The following is an 18,136-nucleotide window of genomic DNA, read 5'->3' as shown; positions in this document are numbered from 1 at the left end:
GTTTGTTTATTCTCATTAGAAAGGGGGAGAAAGTCATTTGTTCAGAGTAGAAAATGGTTGTGACAATATTTACTGAGAACTCCATTCTCTAACCTGCTCGGAGGCTCGTCAGGATGTTTGAAAACACTCTGAGAACATTACCTGATACAGACGCAGTCCTGCCCCATTCATATTCACAGAAGAATTAATTACGGAGAGTCATTAGCATGTTCTTCTTTTAATAAGCAGACTATAAATGTATAAGTGGAAGAGTGCGAGCTGTATGTGGTATAGGGATGGCTTCCCCTGCTGACCAACTGGTCTGCTGTTTTCTTACTGCACTTGTGCTACAGCCTTTCTTCAATATGCAGAACACACTATGTGTGTGATTACAAAAGAGAAAACCACATCCCATGCAAATGTTTGGGCAATTGTAGAATTTGAACATTTAATCTGTATACAAACTGCATTGGCCGTCAGTCAGAGACAATGAGCTCAGACCCCAATTTCTCCTTCTCATGGCCATGTGTCTGTTTGTAAAAGGCACCTCTTTGGCTGTAAAGTTAATTTGATGTTTAATGTACAGGGTGTTATTGTGGATAAGAGGCAAAAGGTTCATAGTAAGCTCGATGAGTGCAAATATTAATAGTAAGATTTTTTGGACTTTTAGAAGTCTTAGTACCTTGGGCTAGAATATTTCCTGATAAGACCTCTTTGAGGCAATTGTGTGTGTGTATGTGTGTAAATGTAACTTTTAACCCCCTGAAGTAGTTGTCATCTCTCTGGTAATCCAGACCTACCTAGTTCTGGAAACTTCTAGCCTCTATACAATATATTCTAGGCCTAGAATATTTTCAATTTAGTAACTTACTGTTGAACAAGCTCACTCTTTCTAGTTCTTTGAGATCTCTGACTGGCTGGTTCAACTGAGCTGTTCTGGCTCAAACTCCTTTCCAAGCTAAGTGATTTATTCTGGCTTCTCTTGGTTTCTTACCGAATTGCTCTGCTTGGCCTCATACTAACTTCTGGCTCATTCTTATTCTTTGTCTCATTCTGTCTTTTCCTGTGTCTAGCTTGTCCTCTCTTCATCCTGTCTCTGTATAACTCTCTTGGTAAAACTGCCTCCTCTCCTATATGTTTCTATACTACTCTCTTAAGTAGCTTCCCTTTCTTTTCTCTTCTCATGAGAGTTGGGCATATCCTATTCTGTCAAATCTTTCCCTGATTTGTCACTTTGTCTGCCACTCAATTAGACATTGCTTTCAAACACAATTACTTCCTTCTACAAACTAACTTCACCTTTGTTGTTTGAGATTAAAGGTGTGTACTAAGACCTGAGCCACACCACAACCAGAAACAGTAGATAACACAATCTTGGGGTTCACAGTGTGATCAAATATCCTGAAAAACATGTGTGTATGTACATTTACACGTGTATCTAAGGTTTAGGGTACTAGAAGTGTTAGAACTAAGAAAAGATATTTCTCCTTTGAATGTCTCATATTTTTCAATGATTTAATTATTTTTTATTTTATATTTACTGGTGTTTTTCTTGTATGTATGTTTGTGTGAAGGTGTCAGATCCCCTAGAAATGGAGTTATAGACAACTGTGAGCTGCCATGTGGGAACTGGAATTGAACTTAGGTCATCTAGAAGAACAGTCTCTGGACAGAACTCTGAGACCAGACACATCTACCTGTGGCATTGTACCTTCTGACCCTAATGATATATGCTTGATGGCTGCTGCATTGGCTTAATACTACCTCATTCAGTCCTGTGAGCTACTACTTTTTCTACTTATGTTTTATGTAAAATACACCAGACACTGCTCAGCTGATGAACAACATCCTATTTCACATGTGCATTGTGTTGCTCTTACAGCTTCAAAGAGTTTGTACTTGCATTTTGTTTCAAATTCTTTCCCACTGGTTATGTTTTATCAAAATTCCAGCCAGTCACTACTTTCTCTAGGAAGTCTGCCTGGGTTTCATATAGATAAAACTTATAGATAAAACTTATCTGATGACTATTTACAATGTGCCTGTAAATAATTAACCTGTGGATATTAGTTGTGGTATACTATCATTATTTTTATACCTCTTTCTTCAACAAACAATGTGATATATTTTATCCTTTTCCATGTTATAGATTTGTAGCTCTACCCTACCATCTCTTATAGACATACATAGCATTTAATTATATGTATTTATTATATTCAAGGATTTTTTTGAATCATATTTATTTTCCAATTTCTGTTTTTATTTTTTTCCCTAAACAGGATCATACTATGAGTATTATCTAGGCTTGCTTCACATTGGTAGGCTTAAGCAATCTCCCAGCTTTAGACTCCAGAGTAGCTGAGACTACAAGCATGTACCATCAGTCGTAGGATTTGCTCTGTTAATTTGTAAATTTACTTCTCTGTCTTCTCCTTGCTAGCAAGAGTTGTTTGAGAGGCAATTCTCTGTAAACTGCTTGTTTCCAGAGCATAGAGTAGAGAGATGCTATTAGTCTTTGCTGAACTGTCTTTGAAAAAAATGTTTACACAAATAGCCCTGGAAGGTCCTAGTGGTAATTTGGATGAAAATGGCCCCTTAGGCTCATAGGGAGTTGCATAATTGGGAGGTGTGACCTTGTTGGAGTAGGTATGGCCTTGTAGGAGTAGCTAAGACCTTGTTGGAGTAGGGGTGGCTTTGTTGGAGTAAGTGTGTCAATGGGGCCAGCTTTGAGGTTTCAAATGCTTAAGCCAGGCCCAGTGTCTCTTTCTCTTCCAGCTTCTTTTGGATCTGGATGTAGAACTCTCAGCTACCTCTCCAGCACCTTATCTGCCTGTGTGCTGCCTTGACAATAAATTAAACCTTTACTAAACCTCTGAAACCAGCCTCAATGTAATGTTTTCCTTTATGAGAGTTGCTGTGGTAATGGCCTCTATTCCCAGCTATAAAACCATAACTAAGACAGCAGTCTCTGTATGGCAGAGGACAAGCATGGTTACTATCTTGTAGAATGAGGAAACTATTCTCTTCCAGAGCAGATGTTCAGCAATGCTGATCCAAATCTTCCTCCTCCTCCTCCTCTTCCTCCTCCTCTTATTATGAGGCAGTGTCTCTGTATAGCCCTGGTTGTCCTGGAACTCACTCTGTAGACCAGGCTAGCCTTGAGCTCAGAAATCTGCCTGCCTCTGCCTCCCAAGTGCTGGGATTAAAGGCATGCGCCACCACTGCCTGGCTGATCCAAATCCTTCTTAAAATGTGCTAAGTCCTCCCAGGCTGAGAGAGCCTTGCCTGTGGCACAGACTTCATAGGCTTGGGCAATGAGTTGAACCTTGTAAACATGAAGCATATGCTATTTGCCACACTGTAACAAAGCCCACTGTTCCAACTTGGTAAGTGTAGCTTTCTGCTGAGCATCCTTGAAATAGCAGCAGGCTCACTTCTCAGATTCCAAGCCAGCTCATGTCTAAAACTCTCTGTCCCACCACCATTTAGCTCTCAGAACTTCACTGCTATTATTGATGTTTTTTTTTTTAAAGGTAATATTTACTAAGTGTTGTTGGCTAAAGTTTTGGGGGAAATATTTAAAACTCTTTATTTTACTTATTATTATTGTATGTAGGCTGCATGTGAGTGTGTGTTTATGTGTGAGAGATACTGTGTGTGTAAGTGTGTATAAGTACGTGTGAATGAATGTGTGTGTGAGTGAGTGTATGTTTGTGAGTGTATGTGAGTGAATGTGTGTATGTTTGTGTGTGTATGTGTGTGTGAGTGACTGTGTGTATGAGTGTGTGTGTGTAATTCTGTGTGTGTGCCTCAGCATGTACCTGTGGAGGTCAGAGAACCACTTCTTTTCAGGTCTTGGTTCCTTTCCTCCAGTGTGTGTTCTTCAAACTGAACTCAAGTTACCAGACTTGCATAGTTGCTGAGCCATGGCAGAGCCATCTTTGGACCGTCTGGTCTAAATCTCCCTTGTATGATTTGCCTTATTAGTTGCGTAATCTTGAGTAGAATGTTATTCCCCAAGTTTATAGAAGACAGGCACTAACTTTAAGTGAATAAATTGCTAAGGTTACATCATCAGGAAGTGGGGAAGTCGGCTGGCGGTCAAACACAAGCCTCGAAATTCTGAAGTGTTACCTTGTGCCCTGCTGCACTAGTTCAAGTGTAGAACTCTCTCCAGAAACCATAATAGATGGGTGTAATCTCTAGTGAAAATGAATACATTTTCTTGATCATTTGGAGACAGGAGCTGTTTTGGAGTAAGGAAACCCTCTGCGAACAGGCGCACAGGAGAGAGTGTTCTCTGTGTATCCAGCCTGGTGAAAGGGAATAGAATCTGGGTACCAGACAAAAATCCTGCTCTCAAGGACCTGGTTTGGGAGGTAAGATTTGCCCATTGGAAGCAATTAGGTACGATAGCAATTAAATTCCACACCGAGCGGCTCAAGCAGCAGGTAGGAGAAATTGCTAGTTGAGGGAGGCACAGCGGCAAGACTCGGATTTACTGGCAGAGATTTGTGGGCAAGGCAGCGCTCGAGTGGAGCCTGGAGAATGGGAAAGTAAAGAAGAAACCGTAAGGAAAAATTCTAGGAGAAATTACTGTTCTTGCTTTTTGTCTCCAGCAACAAACCAACAGTCTGTTTCTCTGTTTTTCTCCATGTAGGAAAAGAAGATTTTTGTATCTTAAAAAAAAAAAAAAATCATCATATCATATGTGCACGCGAACATTCTCTCTCTCTCTCTCTCTCTCTCTCTCTCTCTCTCCCCGTCTTACACACACACACACACACACACACACACACACACACACACACACACCAGTACAAAAAAACCCAACCCCCCCTCCCCCAAGATATCTTCTCATTTGCACTTGACTCAGAGCCTGTGCCCCTTCATTCCGGCGTGGCTGCTGCTATGGGCTCCCGGCATTCCAAAATGATGGAATCCCTGCAGCGCAGTCTACTTCAGCCTACCTTTTTTTAGACCACTTGAAAGTTTTTCAATTTATTCAGCAGAATGTATCAGCCTGTCAGCTCCAGAGAGCTGATGCTTGCAGAAGATCTATCTTTCCTCTGCAGGTGGCACTGGCTGCCAATTTTTCTTTGGCGTGAGCTCTTGTTCCGAAGCAGCCCTCTGTGGTTTGAACACCAGTCACATTAGAGTTGATCTCCCTTCCCATCTCCAGCTGTATCTGGGTAATGGCTAACCTGCTGAGTGCGAGCGCAGAGAGATGCCTATTGTGTTATTTCTCTGCTTTGTGATTAGCAAATTACTTTTTGCTAAAACTGGGTCATCCCATTGCTGCCTTTTTTTTTTTTTCTTGCCTCAGCAATTTATCTGCCTCTATCATTTCCTGGATGTTGATATCAATGTCACTTTGCCTCAGATGCTGTGTCCCTCGAGCCCTTGGAGTCCCTGCTATCTGTCTTTCCTTTGATTATCTGCCATCCACTGTGCAGAATGGCTTTGGGCTCCTCCTGCTGTCTGTCCCCATCAGGCAAGCAATCCAGCTCAGCTGAAGAAGGCCTTTCTGGCTGGGCTTCAGGGCGTAGGCAGAAGTTTCCTCTGGGGTTGCCTGAGCCCTCTGCAAGGCTCACCCATTTACTTCTGGTAACACAGGACAGAGCTTAAAGGCAAAATGTACCCACTTCTGTTGGTCTTGTTCTGTGGGCTCTAGTGGCATTGACTCCAAGAAAAACCTCTTCTGTGAATTGGCTTTCTTTTCTCTTCCTATTCTCTGAATTTTCGAACGTGGATTTCTTGTTCATTCTCCCTGTTCAGCATGTTACTGGGTGGGAATTTCAAGCACATGAATTGTAATTCTAGATGGATTCCTTTTTCTTCTTACAAAATACTTAATTGTATTTTTAACTTGTGTGTCTGTGAGTACCCACAGAAGCCAGAAGAAGATGCCCCAGAACTGAGTTTTTAGGCAGTTGTAAGCTGTCTATCTTGGGTGCTGGGAACTGAACTTGAATCCTCTGGAAGAACAAGGCATGCTTTTAATCGCTAAGCAATCTCTCTTGCTGCTCAGGCTGATTCTTGAAGTCTATACTAAATTCTAGTAATGGAGAGATTAGAAAAGGCAATGAGTTTGAGGGAAGACCCTTGGGCATTAGAGACAGATGGGTTTTCATGCTATTTATAGGTGTCTTGTAAAACAGGCAGTGGGAGGATCTGGCTTCTGGTGGCCCAGTCTGTTTTTTAAACAAATAACAGTATTAACGAGGGCTGTACACTATTAATAAAACAGCTTAGGAAAGGAGTGGGGAATTATGGTAGCTAATGGTCTGAAGAGCATTTACCATAAACCTGATTTTATGACACATTTTGGAAGAGTGCTCTGAGCATAAATATTCACTCTCTGATGACACATTGCTCATAAAGTCTGTTCCCAGGAATGTCTTTAGTCTACTATCTCAAATTACAGAAGACAAGAAAGGATTGCTTTCCTGTAGAGGGCAGTTCCTGCAGGCTTTTTGTATCCCTTTAATAGGATACCCTTAATCAAATTATTTCGACTAAATGTCTACCCTTAGGAAAACTCACACTAAAGTGTTAAGGTCAACTCACTAAGAATATTTAAACTCTATGACAGATTGAGACACTCAATCAGTTGGTAAGTGTTGTATTTCTGGATTTAATTCTCTACTTCTAGAATTATGGTGTTTGGTCATTTAGTGCCATCACGCTTAACATAAAGATGGAAGAGTTTCTCTCTTTCTTTTGTTCAAAGACACCAGCTGAGTCTTTCTCACAGATGCTGTTATTGGTAGGATCTCCTTTCCTCACTGCAGGTACCATGGACAGGGTCACCATTTCAGACAGAGCTAGCAAAACTGCCTCAGAAATGTTTTTCGCCCAATAGGTCCAACAGGGGATTTTCAATTTAAATTTAATTCTTTAACTGCGTTGGGAACCAACCCATGGCATGCCAGGTAGGGATTCTATCACGGAGTTTCACACCTTTGAAGAATCCTGGCTGTCCTTAAGCCAGGAATGGGCAGAAGAAGCTCTGTGTATTGCAACTCACAGAGCTGTTTCACATAGCTGTTTCTCAATATTATGTCCTATTAGTTTGAGCTAGGCAATAGAGAGATTATGATGATTTTGAAGATGATAAAGACATTTAAAAGTTTTAACCTTCCTTGAACTCAGATCTTCAGAGTGAGATTAAAAAAAAAAGGTTGTTTTGTGTGTGTCTGCAAAACACTAAGGACAATTGTATTCACAAGAATAAATAAAACAAGAAAATGTATCAATGGTGTATGTATATTAATGTGGGTTTCTTGATTTTTTTTTTTTTACATAATGTCTCTTTGCTAGTATTTTTAGGTCAGTGGTTTATAAATTACTTTTTTCATGCATCTCTACATAAAATACATTTGTGTCTGTTTTTTAATGTAAGTACATGTCTTTTTCTTTTCTTTTATTAGACATTTTCTTTTACATTTCCAATGCTATCCTGAAAGTCCCCTATATCCTCCCTCTATCCTGATCCCCAAACTACCCACTCCCACTTCCTGGCCCTGGCATTTCCATGTACATATAATCTTTGCAAGACCAAGGGCCTCTCCTCCCACTGATGGCCTACTAGGCCATTCTCTGCTACATATGCAGCTAGAGACACAAGCTCTAGGGGGTACTGGTTAGTTCATATTGTTGTTCCACCTATAGGGTTGCAGAACCCTTTAGCTCCTTGAGTACTTTCTCTAGCTCCTTCATTGGGGGCCCTGTGTTCCATCCAATAGCTGACTGTGAGCATCCACTTCTGTGTTTGCCAGGCACTGACATAGCCAAACAAGAGACAGCTATATCAGGGTCCTGTCAGAAAAATTTTGCTGGCATATGCAATAGTGACTGGGTTTGGTGGTTGTTTATGGGATGGATCCCCAGGTGGGGCAGTCTCTTGATGGTCCTTCCTTCCATCTCAGCTCTGAACTTTGTCTCTGTAACTCCTTCCATGGGTATTTTGTTCCACATTTTAAGAAGGAACAAAGTATTCACACTTTGATCTTCCTTCCTCTTGAGTTTCATGTGTTTTGAACATTGTATCTTGGGTATTCTAAGTTTCTGGGCTAATATCCACTTATCAGTAAGTGCATATCATGTGTGTTCTTTTGTGATTGGGTTACCTCACTCAGGATGATATCCTCCAGATGTGGCGAATTGCAGGCTGGTCTCCAGTTGAGCTGAGGTCTGAACCCCGATGGTCATAATTCACCTTCATGACACAGTAGGCATTCCCTCATGCTCCTGGAACTCCGGCTCCAGCCTAAGGTACCACCTCCCACAGCCCCCACAAGAGAAGCATGGTCAGTAGTCACATAAGCAATGGCTCAAGCTTCTGACCTTCAGGCTAAACTCCTCCCCAGTTACCTAGGAACAGCAAAGACCATAAAACGGAGTGTTCAGCCCCTACCTCGGTCTCTTGCTCTCACTCCTTTGTTCTCTCACCCCTCATTTCTCTCACTACTCTCTCCTCTTCCCTTTTCTCTTTGTCTTCTCCTCTCCTCTCTTCTTTCTCTGTCTTCTTCTTCTTCTTCTTCTTCTTCTTCTTCTTCTTCTTCTTCTTCTTCTTCTTCTTCTTCTTCTCTCTCTCTCTCTCTCTCTCTCTCTCTCTCTCTCTCTCTCTCTCTCTCTCCCTCCTACTTTCTCTCTTTCTTTCTGCATCTCTATAATAGAGCTCTTAAAACACAGAGAGTCTCTGCTCCATCAAGATCTGCTGCACACTCTGGTCAGTGTTGGGAACCTCTCCCCTTATCCCTCTCCTATAACCCTGAGGCAACAGGGTGTCACCTTGGGGTCCCCAGTCTGGGGCTGCCCCTTGTCCACGTCCTGCCAAGTGGGGTCAGAGGCTTAGATGCCCACCCGGGGCCGAGTAGAAAGCACCTGGCAATCTTCTTGCGTCGGCCTGCCCAGAGCATAGGAACTCGGGCCAGATGTGGCCTATTTCTCCCCCCACTCTTCCCCAGGGCCTCCCCAGGGCCTCCCCAGGGCCTCCCCAGGGCCCCCCTTTTTATTTTGTCCCCAACATCCAGATGCATCCATTTGCCTAAAAATTTCATAAATTCCATTCTGTAAATGTACCACATTTTCTGTATCCACTCCTTTGTTGAACTACGTCTGGGTTCTTTCCAGCTTCTGGCTATTATAAATAAGGCTGCTATGAACATAGTGGAGCATGTGTCCTTATTACAAGTTGGAACATCTTCTGGGTATATGCCCAGGAGTGGTATTGCTGGATCTTCCAGTAGTACTATGTCCAATTTTCTGAGGAACAGCTAGACTGATTTCCAGAGTGGTTGTACCAGCTTGCAATCTCAGCAGCAATGGAGGAGTGTTCCTCTTGTTCACCGTCCTCACCAGCATCTGCTGTCACCTGAATTTTTGATCTTAGCCATTCTGACCGGTGTGAAGTAGAATCTCAGGGTTTTTTTTTTTATTTGCATTTCCCTGATGATTAAGATTGTTGAACATTTTTTCAGGTGCTTCTCACCCATTCAGTATTCCTCAGTTGAGATCTCTTTGTTTAGCTCTGTACCCCAATTTTTCCCCATTTTTTATTAGGTATTTAGCTCATTACATTTCCAATGCTATACCAAAAGTTCCCCATACCCATCCACCCCCACTCCCCTACCCAACCACTCCCCTTTTTGGCCCTGGCGTTCCCCTGTACTGGGGCATATAAAGTTTGCAAGTCCAATGGGCCTCTCTTTCCAGTGATGACCGACTAGGCCATCTTTTGATACATATGCAGCTAGAGCCAGGATGGATGATTTCTTTAATGTGTTCTTGGATTCGGTTAGCGAGAATTTTATTAAGGATTTTTGCATCGATATTCATAAGAGAAATTGGTCTGAAGTTCTCTATCTTTGTTGGATCTTTCTGTGGTTTAGGTATCAGAGTAATAGTGGCTTCATAAAATGAGTTGGGTAGAATACCTTCTACTTCTATCTTGTGAAAAAGTTTGTGCAGAACTGGAGTTTTTTTTGGCTGGGAGACTATTAATAACTGCTTCTATTTCTTTAGGGGATATGGGACTGTTTAGAAGGTCAACTTGATCCTGATTCAACTTTGGTACCTGGTATCTGTCCAGAAATTTGTCCATTTCGTCCAGGTTTTCCAGTTTTGTTGAGTATAGCCTTTTGTAGAAGGATCTGATGGTGTTTTGGATTTCTTCAAGATCTGTTGTTATGTCTCCCTTTTCATTTCTGATTTTGTTAATTAGGATTTTGTCCCTGTGCCCTCTAGTTAGTCTAGCAAAGGGTTTATCTATCTTGTTGATTTTCTCAAAGAACCAACTCCTCTTTTGGTTAATTCTTTGAATAGTTCTTCTTGTTTCCACTTGGTTGATTTCACCCCTGAGTTTGATTATTTCCTTTCGTCTACTCCTCTTGGGTGAATTTGCTTCCTTCTTTTCTAGAGCTTTTAGATGTGTTGTCAAGCTGCTAGTATGTGCTCTCTCCCGTTTCTTCTTGGAGGCACTCAGAGCTATCAGTTTCCCTCTTAGAAATGCTTTTATTGTGTCCCATAGGTTTGGGTACGTTGTGGCTTCATTTTCATTAAACTCTAAAAAGTCTTTAATTTCTTTCTTTATTCCTTCCTTGACCAAGGTATCATTGAGAAGAGTGTTGTTCAGTTTCCACGTGAATGTTGGCTTTCCGTTATTTATGTTGTTATTGAAGATCAGTCTTAGGCCATGATGGTCTGATAGGATACATGGGACAATTTCAATATTTTTGTATCTGTTGAGGCCTGTTTTGTGACCAATTATATGGTCAATTTTGGAGAAGGTCCCGTGAGGTGCTGAGAAGAAGGTATATCCTTTTGTTTTAGGATAAAATGTTCTGTAGATATCTGTCAGGTCCATTTGTTTCATCACTTCTGTTAGTTTCACTGTGTCCCTGTTTAGTTTCTGTTTCCACGATCTGTCCATTGATGAAAGTGGTGTGTTGAAGTCTCCCACTATTATTGTGTGAGGTGCAATGTGTGCTTTGAGCTTTACTAAAGTGTCTTTAATGAATGTGGCTGCCCTTGCAATTGGAGCGTAGATATTCAGAATTGAGAGTTCCTCTTGGAGGATTTTACCTTTGATGAGTATGAAGTGTCCCTCCTTGTCTTTTTTGATAACTTTGGGTTGGAAGTCGATTTTATCCGATATTAAAATGGCTACTCCAGCTTGTTTCTTCAGACCATTTGCTTGGAAAATTGTTTTCCAGCCTTTCACTCTGAGGTAGTGTCTGTCTTTTTCCCTGAGATGGGTTTCCTGTAAGCAGCAGAATGTTGGGTCCTGTTTGTGTAGCCAGTCTGTTAGTCTATGTCCTTTTATTGGGAGTTGAGACCATTGATATTAAGAGATATTAAGGGAAAGTAATTGTTGCTTCCTGTTATTTTTGTTGTTAAAGTTGGCATTCTGTTCTTTTTTTTTTCATTTTTTATTAGGTATTTAGCTCATTTACATTTCCAATGCTTTCCAATACCAAAAGTCCCCCATACCCACCCACCCCCACTCCCCTACCCGCCCACTCCTTCTTTTTGGCCCTGGCGTTCCCCTGTTCTGGGACATATAAAGTTTGCGTGTCCAATGGGCCTCTCTTTCCAGTGATGACCGACTAGGCCATCTTTTGATACATATGCAGCTAGAGCCAAGAGCTCCGGGGTACTGGTTAGTTCATAATGTTGATCCACCTATAGGGTTGCAGATCCCTTTAGCTCCTTGGGTACTTTCTCTAGCTCCTCCATTGGGAGCCCTGTGATCCATCCATTAGCTGACTGTGAGCATCCACTTCTGTGTTTGCTAGGCCCCGGCATAGTCTCACAAGAGACAGCTACATCTGGGTCCTTTCGATAAAATCTTGCTAGTGTATGCAATGGTGTCAGCGTTTGGATGCTGATTATGGGGTGGATCCCTGGATATGCCAGTCTCTACATGGTACATCCTTTCATCTCAGCTCCAAACTTTGTCTCTGTAACTCCGTCCATGGGTGATTTGTTCCCACTTCTAAGGAGGGGCATAGTGTCCACGCTCCAGTCTTCATTTTTCTTGAGTTTCATGTGTTTAGGAAATTGTATCTTATATCTTGGGTATCCTAGGTTTTGGGCTAATATCCACTTATCAGTGAGTATATATTGTGTGAGTTCCTTTGTGAATGTGTTACCTCACTCAGGATGATGCCCTCCAGGTCCATCCATTTGGCTAGGAATTTCATAAATTCATTCTTTTTAATAGCTGAGTAGTACTCCATTGTGTAGATGTACCACATTTTCTGTATCCATTCCTCTGTTGAGGGGCATCTGGGTTCTTTCCAGCTTCTGGCTATTATAAATAAGGCTGCTATGAACATAGTGGAGCATGTGTCCTTCTTACCAGTTGGGGCATCTTCTGGATATATGCCCAGGAGAGGTATTGCTGGATCCTCCGGTAGTACTATGTCCAATTTTCTGAGGAACCGCCAGACGGATTTCCAGAGTGGTTGTACAAGCCTGCAATCCCACCAACAATGGAGGAGTGTTCCTCTTTCTCCACATACTCGCCAGCATCTGCTGTCACCTGAATTTTTGATCTTAGCCATTCTGACTGGTGTGAGGTGGAATCTCAGGGTTGTTTTGATTTGCATTTCCCTGATGATTAAGGATGTTGAACATTTTTTCAGGTGCTTCTCTGCCATTCGGTATTCCTCAGGTGAGAATTCTTTGTTCAGTTCTGAGCCCCATTTTTTAATGGGGTTATTTGATTTTCTGAAGTCCACCTTCTTGAGCTCTTTATATATGTTGGATATTAGTCCCCTATCTGATTTAGGATAGGTAAAGATCCTTTCCCAATCTGTTGGTGGTCTTTTTGTCTTATTGAAGGTGTCTTTTGCCTTGCAGAAACTTTGGAGTTTCATTAGGTCCCATTTGTCAATTCTCGATCTTACAGCACAAGCCATTGCTGTTCTGTTCAGGAATTTTTCCCCTGTGCCCATATCTTCAAGGCTTTTCCCCACTTTCTGCTCTATAAGTTTCAGTGTCTCTGGTTTTGTGTGAAGTTCTTTGATCCACTTAGATTTGACCTCAGTACAAGGAGATAAGTATGGATCGATTCGCATTCTTCTACATGATAACAACCAGTTGTGCCAGCACCAATTGTTGAAAATGCTGTCTTTCTTCCACTGGATGGTTTTAGCTCCCTTGTCGAAGATCAAGTGACGATAGGTGTGTGGGCCCATTTCTGGGTCTTCAATTCTATTCCATTGGTCTACTTGTCTGTCTCTATACCAGTACCATGCAGTTTTTACCACAATTGCTCTGTAGTAAAGCTTTAGGTCAGGCATGGTGATTCCACCAGAAGTTCTTTTATCCTTGAGAAGACTTTTTACTATCCTAGGTTTTTTGTTATTCCAGATGAATTTGCAAATTGCTCCTTCTAATTCCTTGAAGAATTGAGTTGGAATTTTGATGGGGATTGCATTGAATCTGTAGATTGCTTTTGGCAAGATAGCCATTTTTACAATGTTGATCCTGCCAATCCATGAGCATGGGAGATCTTTCCATCTTCTGAGATCTTCTTTAATTTCTTTCTTCAGAGACTTGAAGTTTTTATCATACAGATCTTTCACTTCCTTAGTTAGAGTCATGCCAAGATATTTTATATTATTTGTGGCTATTGAGAAGGGTGTTGTTTCCCTAATTTCTTTCTCAGCCTGTTTATTCTTTGTGTAGAGAAAGGCCATTGACTTGTTTGAGTTAATTTTATATCCAGCTACTTCACCGAAGCTGTTTATCAGGTTTAGGAGTTCTTTGGTGGAATTTTTAGGGTCACTTATATATACTATCATATCATCTGCAAAAAGTGATATTTTGACTTCATCCTTTCCAATTTGTATCCCCTTGATCTCCTTTTGTTGTCGAATTGCTCTGGCTAATACTTCAAGTACTATGTTGAAAAGGTAGGGAGAAAGTGGGCAGCCTTGTCTAGTCCCTGATTTTAGTGTGATTGCTTCCAGCTTCTCTCCATTTACTTTGATGTTGGCTACTGGTTTGCTGTAGATTGCTTTTATCATGTTTAGGTATGGGCCTTGAATTCCTGATCTTTCCAGAACTTTTATCATGAATGGGTGTTGGATCTTGTCAAATGCTCTTTCTGCATCTAACGAGATGATCATGTGGTTTTTGTCTTTGAGTTTGTTTATATAATGGATTACATTGATGGATTTTCGTATATTAAACCATCCCTGCATCCCTGGAATAAAACCTACTTGGTCAGGATGGATGATTGCTTTAATGTGTTCTTGGATTCGGTTAGCGAGAATTTTATTGAGGATTTTTGCATCGATATTCATAAGAGAAATTGGTCTGAAGTTCTCTATCTTTGTTGGGTCTTTCTGTGGTTTAGGTATCAGAGTAATAGTGGCTTCATAAAATGAGTTGGGTAGAGTACCTTCTACCTTTATCTTGTGAAAAAGTTTGTGCAGAACTGGAATTAGATCTTCTTTGAAGGTCTGATAGAACTCTGCACTAAACCCGTCTGGTCCTGGGCTTTTTTTGGCTGGGAGACTATTTATAACTGCTTCTATTTCTTTAGGGGATATGGGACTGTTTAGAAGGTCAACTTGATCCTGATTCAACATTGGTACCTGGTATCTGTCCAGAAATTTGTCCATTTCGTTCAGGTTTTCAAGTTTTGTTGAGTATAGCCTTTTGTAGAAGGATCTGATGGTGTTTTGGATTTCTTCAGGATCTGTTGTTATGTCTCCCTTTTTATTTCTGATTTTGTTAATTAGGATTTTGTCCCTGTGCCCTTTAGTGAGTCTAGCTAAGGGTTTATCTATTTTGTTGATTTTCTCAAAGAACCAACTCCTCGTTTGGTTAATTCTTTGAATAGTTCTTCTTGTTTCCACTTGGTTGATTTCACCCCTGAGTTTGATTATTTCCTTTCGTCTACTCCTCTTGGGTGAATTTGCTTCCTTTTTTTCTAGACATTTTAGGTGTGTTCTCAAGCTACTAATGTGTGCTCTCTCTAGTTTCTTTTTGGAGGCACTCACAGCTATGAGTTTTCCTCTTAGGAATGCTTTCATTGTGTCCCATAAGTTTGGGTACGTTGTGGCTTCATTTTCATTAAACTCCAAAAAGTCCTTAATTTCTTTCTTTATTCCTTCCTTGACCAAGGTATCATTGAGAAGAGTGTTGTTCAGTTTCCACGTGAATATTGGCTTTCTATTATTTATTTTGTTATTGAAGATCAGCCTTAGACCACCTGATCACCATCTGATAGGATGCATGGGACAATTTCAATATTTTTGTATATGTTGAGGTTTGTTTTGTGACCAATTATGTGGTCAATTTTAGAGAAGTTACCATGAGGTGCTGAGAAGAAGGTATATCCTTTTGTTTTAGGATAAAATGTTCTGTAGATATCTGTTAAGTCCATTTGTTTCATCACTTCTGTTAGTTTCACTGTGTCCCTGTTTAGTTTCTGTTTCCATGATCTGTCCATTGGTGAAAGTGGTGTGTTGAAGTCTCCCACTATTATTGTGTGAGGTGCAATGTGTGCTTTGAGCTTTACTAAAGTGTCTTTAATGAATGTGGCTGCCCTTGTATTTGGAGCATAGATATTCAGAATTGATAGTTCCTCTTGGAGGATTTTACCTTTGATGAGTATGAAGTGCCACTCCTTGTCTTTTTTGATGACTTTGCATTGGAAGTCAATCTTATCAGATATTAGGATGGCTACTCCAGCTTGTTTCTTCATACCATTTGCTTGGAAAATTGTTTTCCAGCCTTTCATTCTGAGGTAGTGTCTATCTTTTTTTCTGAGATGAGTTTCCTGTAAGCAGCAAAATGTTGGGTCTTGTTTGTGTAGCCAGTTTGTTAGTCTATGTCTTTTTATTGGGGAGTTGAGACCATTGATATTAAGAGATATTATGGAAAAGTAATTGTTGCTTCCTGTTATTTTTGTTGTTAAAGTTGGCTTTCTGTTCTTGTGGCTGTCTTCTTTTAGTTTTGTTGAGGGATTATCTTCTTGTTTTTTCTAGGGCGTGGTTCCCGTCCTTGTATTGGTTTTTTTCTGTTATTATCCTTTGAAGGGCTGGATTCGTGGAGAGATAATGGGTGAATTTAGTTTTGTCGTGGAATACTTTGGTTTCTCCATCTATGGTAATTGAGAGTTTGGCTGGGTATAGTAGTCTGGGCTGGATTTTGTGTTCTCTTAGTGTCTGTATAACATCTGTCCAGGCTCTTCTGGCTTTCATAGTCTCTGGTGAAAAATCTGGTGTAATTCTGATAGGCCTGCCTTTATATGTTACTTGACCTTTTTCCCTTACTGCTTTTAGTATTCTATCTTTATTTAGTGCATTTGATGTTCTGATTATTATGTGTCGGGAGGAATTTTTTTCTGGTCCAGTCTATTTGGAGTTCTGTAGGCTTCTTGTATGTTCATGGGCATCTCTTTCTTTAGATTTGGGAAGTTTTCTTCAATAATTTTGTTGAAGATATTTGCTGGTCCTTTGAGTTGAAAATCTTCATTCTCATCCACTCCTATTATCCGTAGGTTTGGTCTTCTCATTGTGTTCTGGATTTCCTGGATGTTTTGAGTTAGGATCTTTTTGCATTTTCCATTTTCTTTGATTGTTGTGCCGATGTTCTCTATGGAATCTTCTGCACCTGAGATTCTCTCTTTCATCTCTTGTATTCTGTTGCTGATGCTGGCATCTATGGTTCCAGATTTCTTTCCTAGGTTTTCTATCTCTAGCGTTGCCTTACTTTGGGTTTTCTTCATTGTGTCTACTTCCCTTTTTAGGTCTAGTATGGTTTTGTTCATTTCTATCACCTGTTTGGATGTGTTTTCCTGTTTTTCTATAAGGACTTCTACCTGTTTGGTTGTGTTTTCCTGTTTTTCTTTAAGGACTTGTAACTCTTTAGCAGTGTTCTCCTGTATTTCTTTAAGTGAGTTATTCAATTCCTTCTTTATGTCCTCTACCATCATCATGAGAAACGCTTTTAAATCCTGGTCTACCTTTTCAGGTGTGTTAGGATGTCCTGGACTGGGCGAAGTGGTAGTGCTGGGTTCTGATGATGGTGAGTGGTCTTGGTTCCTGTTAGTAGGATTCTTACGTTTACCTTTCGCCATCTGGCAATCTCTGGAGTTAGTTGTTATAGTTGTCTTTGTTTAGAGATTGTTCCTCTGTTGATTTTGTTACCCTCTATTAGCAGACTTGGGAGACTAGCTCTCTCCTCTGAGTTTCTGTGGTCAGAGCAGTCTCTGCAGGCAAGCTCTCCTCTTTCAGGGAAGGTGCACAATTATCTGGTGTTTGGACCTCCTCCTGGCCGAAGATGAAGGCCCAAAACAGGATCTTTCTCAGAAGCTGTGCTGCTTTGGCCAGGAAGGTGGCAGGTTGTCTGGAGCCGAAGATGGCGCCGCCTCAGAAGCTCTGTGGCTCTCGCCTGTACCTGAAACGGCTGGCCTCTGTATTCCACACCTTCACCCTTGCAGCCTGCCCTCTGTGGAGTCCTGGAGCCAAGGAGACTCCCGCTACCGCTGGAGCCTGAGGCAGAAACCTCTCAGGCTGGTGGATCCCTGTGCACTCACCAGGAAGGTGGCTGGTTGTCTGGAGCTGAAGATGGCGCCGCCTCAGAAGCTCTGTGGCTCTCGCCCGTCTCAGAAACGACTGGCCTCTGTATTCCACACCGTCACCCATGCAGCCTGCCCTCTGCGGAGTCTTGGAGCCAAGGAGACTCCCGCCGCCGCCGGGGCCTGAGGCACAAACCTCTCAGGCTGCCAGATCCCTGTCCTGTACCCCATTTTTAATGGGGTTATTTGATTTTTCTGGAGTCCAGCTTCTTGAGTTCTTTGTATATATTGGATATTAGTCCCCTATAGGATTGGTAAAGATCCTTTCCCTATCTGTTGGTGGCCTTTTTGTCTTATTGACAGTGTCTTTTGCCTTACAGAGCTTTGCAATCTTATGAGGTCCCATTTGCCAATTGTCAATCTGCTGTTCTGTTCATGAATTATTGCCCTATGCCCATATTTTCAAGGCTTTCCCCCACTTTCTCCTTTATACGTTTTAGTGTCTCTGGTTTTATGTGGAGTTCCTTGATCCACTTAGACTTGAGCTTTGTACAAGGAGATAAGAATGGATCAATTTGCATTCTTCTATATGATAACCACCAGTTAAGC

General features: G+C 41.3%; 1 long non-coding RNA gene across 1 annotated transcript in view; it reads left to right on the top strand.

Moving 5' to 3' along the window:
- The first annotated feature begins 4,118 nt into the window (after positions 1 to 4,118).
- Gm39616 overlaps positions 4,119 to 18,136 on the top strand; it is a 42,924-nt gene continuing 28,906 nt past the window's right edge. The window contains exon 1 of the long non-coding RNA XR_865316.3: positions 4,119 to 4,358. This is a non-coding gene — a long non-coding RNA (predicted gene, 39616). The remainder of the gene's footprint in view (positions 4,359 to 18,136) is intronic.

Source organism: Mus musculus, chromosome 1 (assembly GCF_000001635.26).
Source record: "Mus musculus strain C57BL/6J chromosome 1, GRCm38.p6 C57BL/6J".
In the NCBI taxonomy this organism is placed as follows: domain Eukaryota; kingdom Metazoa; phylum Chordata; class Mammalia; order Rodentia; family Muridae; genus Mus; species Mus musculus.
The sequence above is the reverse complement of the archived record's forward strand: the minus strand, read 5'-3'. Positions and strand labels throughout refer to the sequence as shown.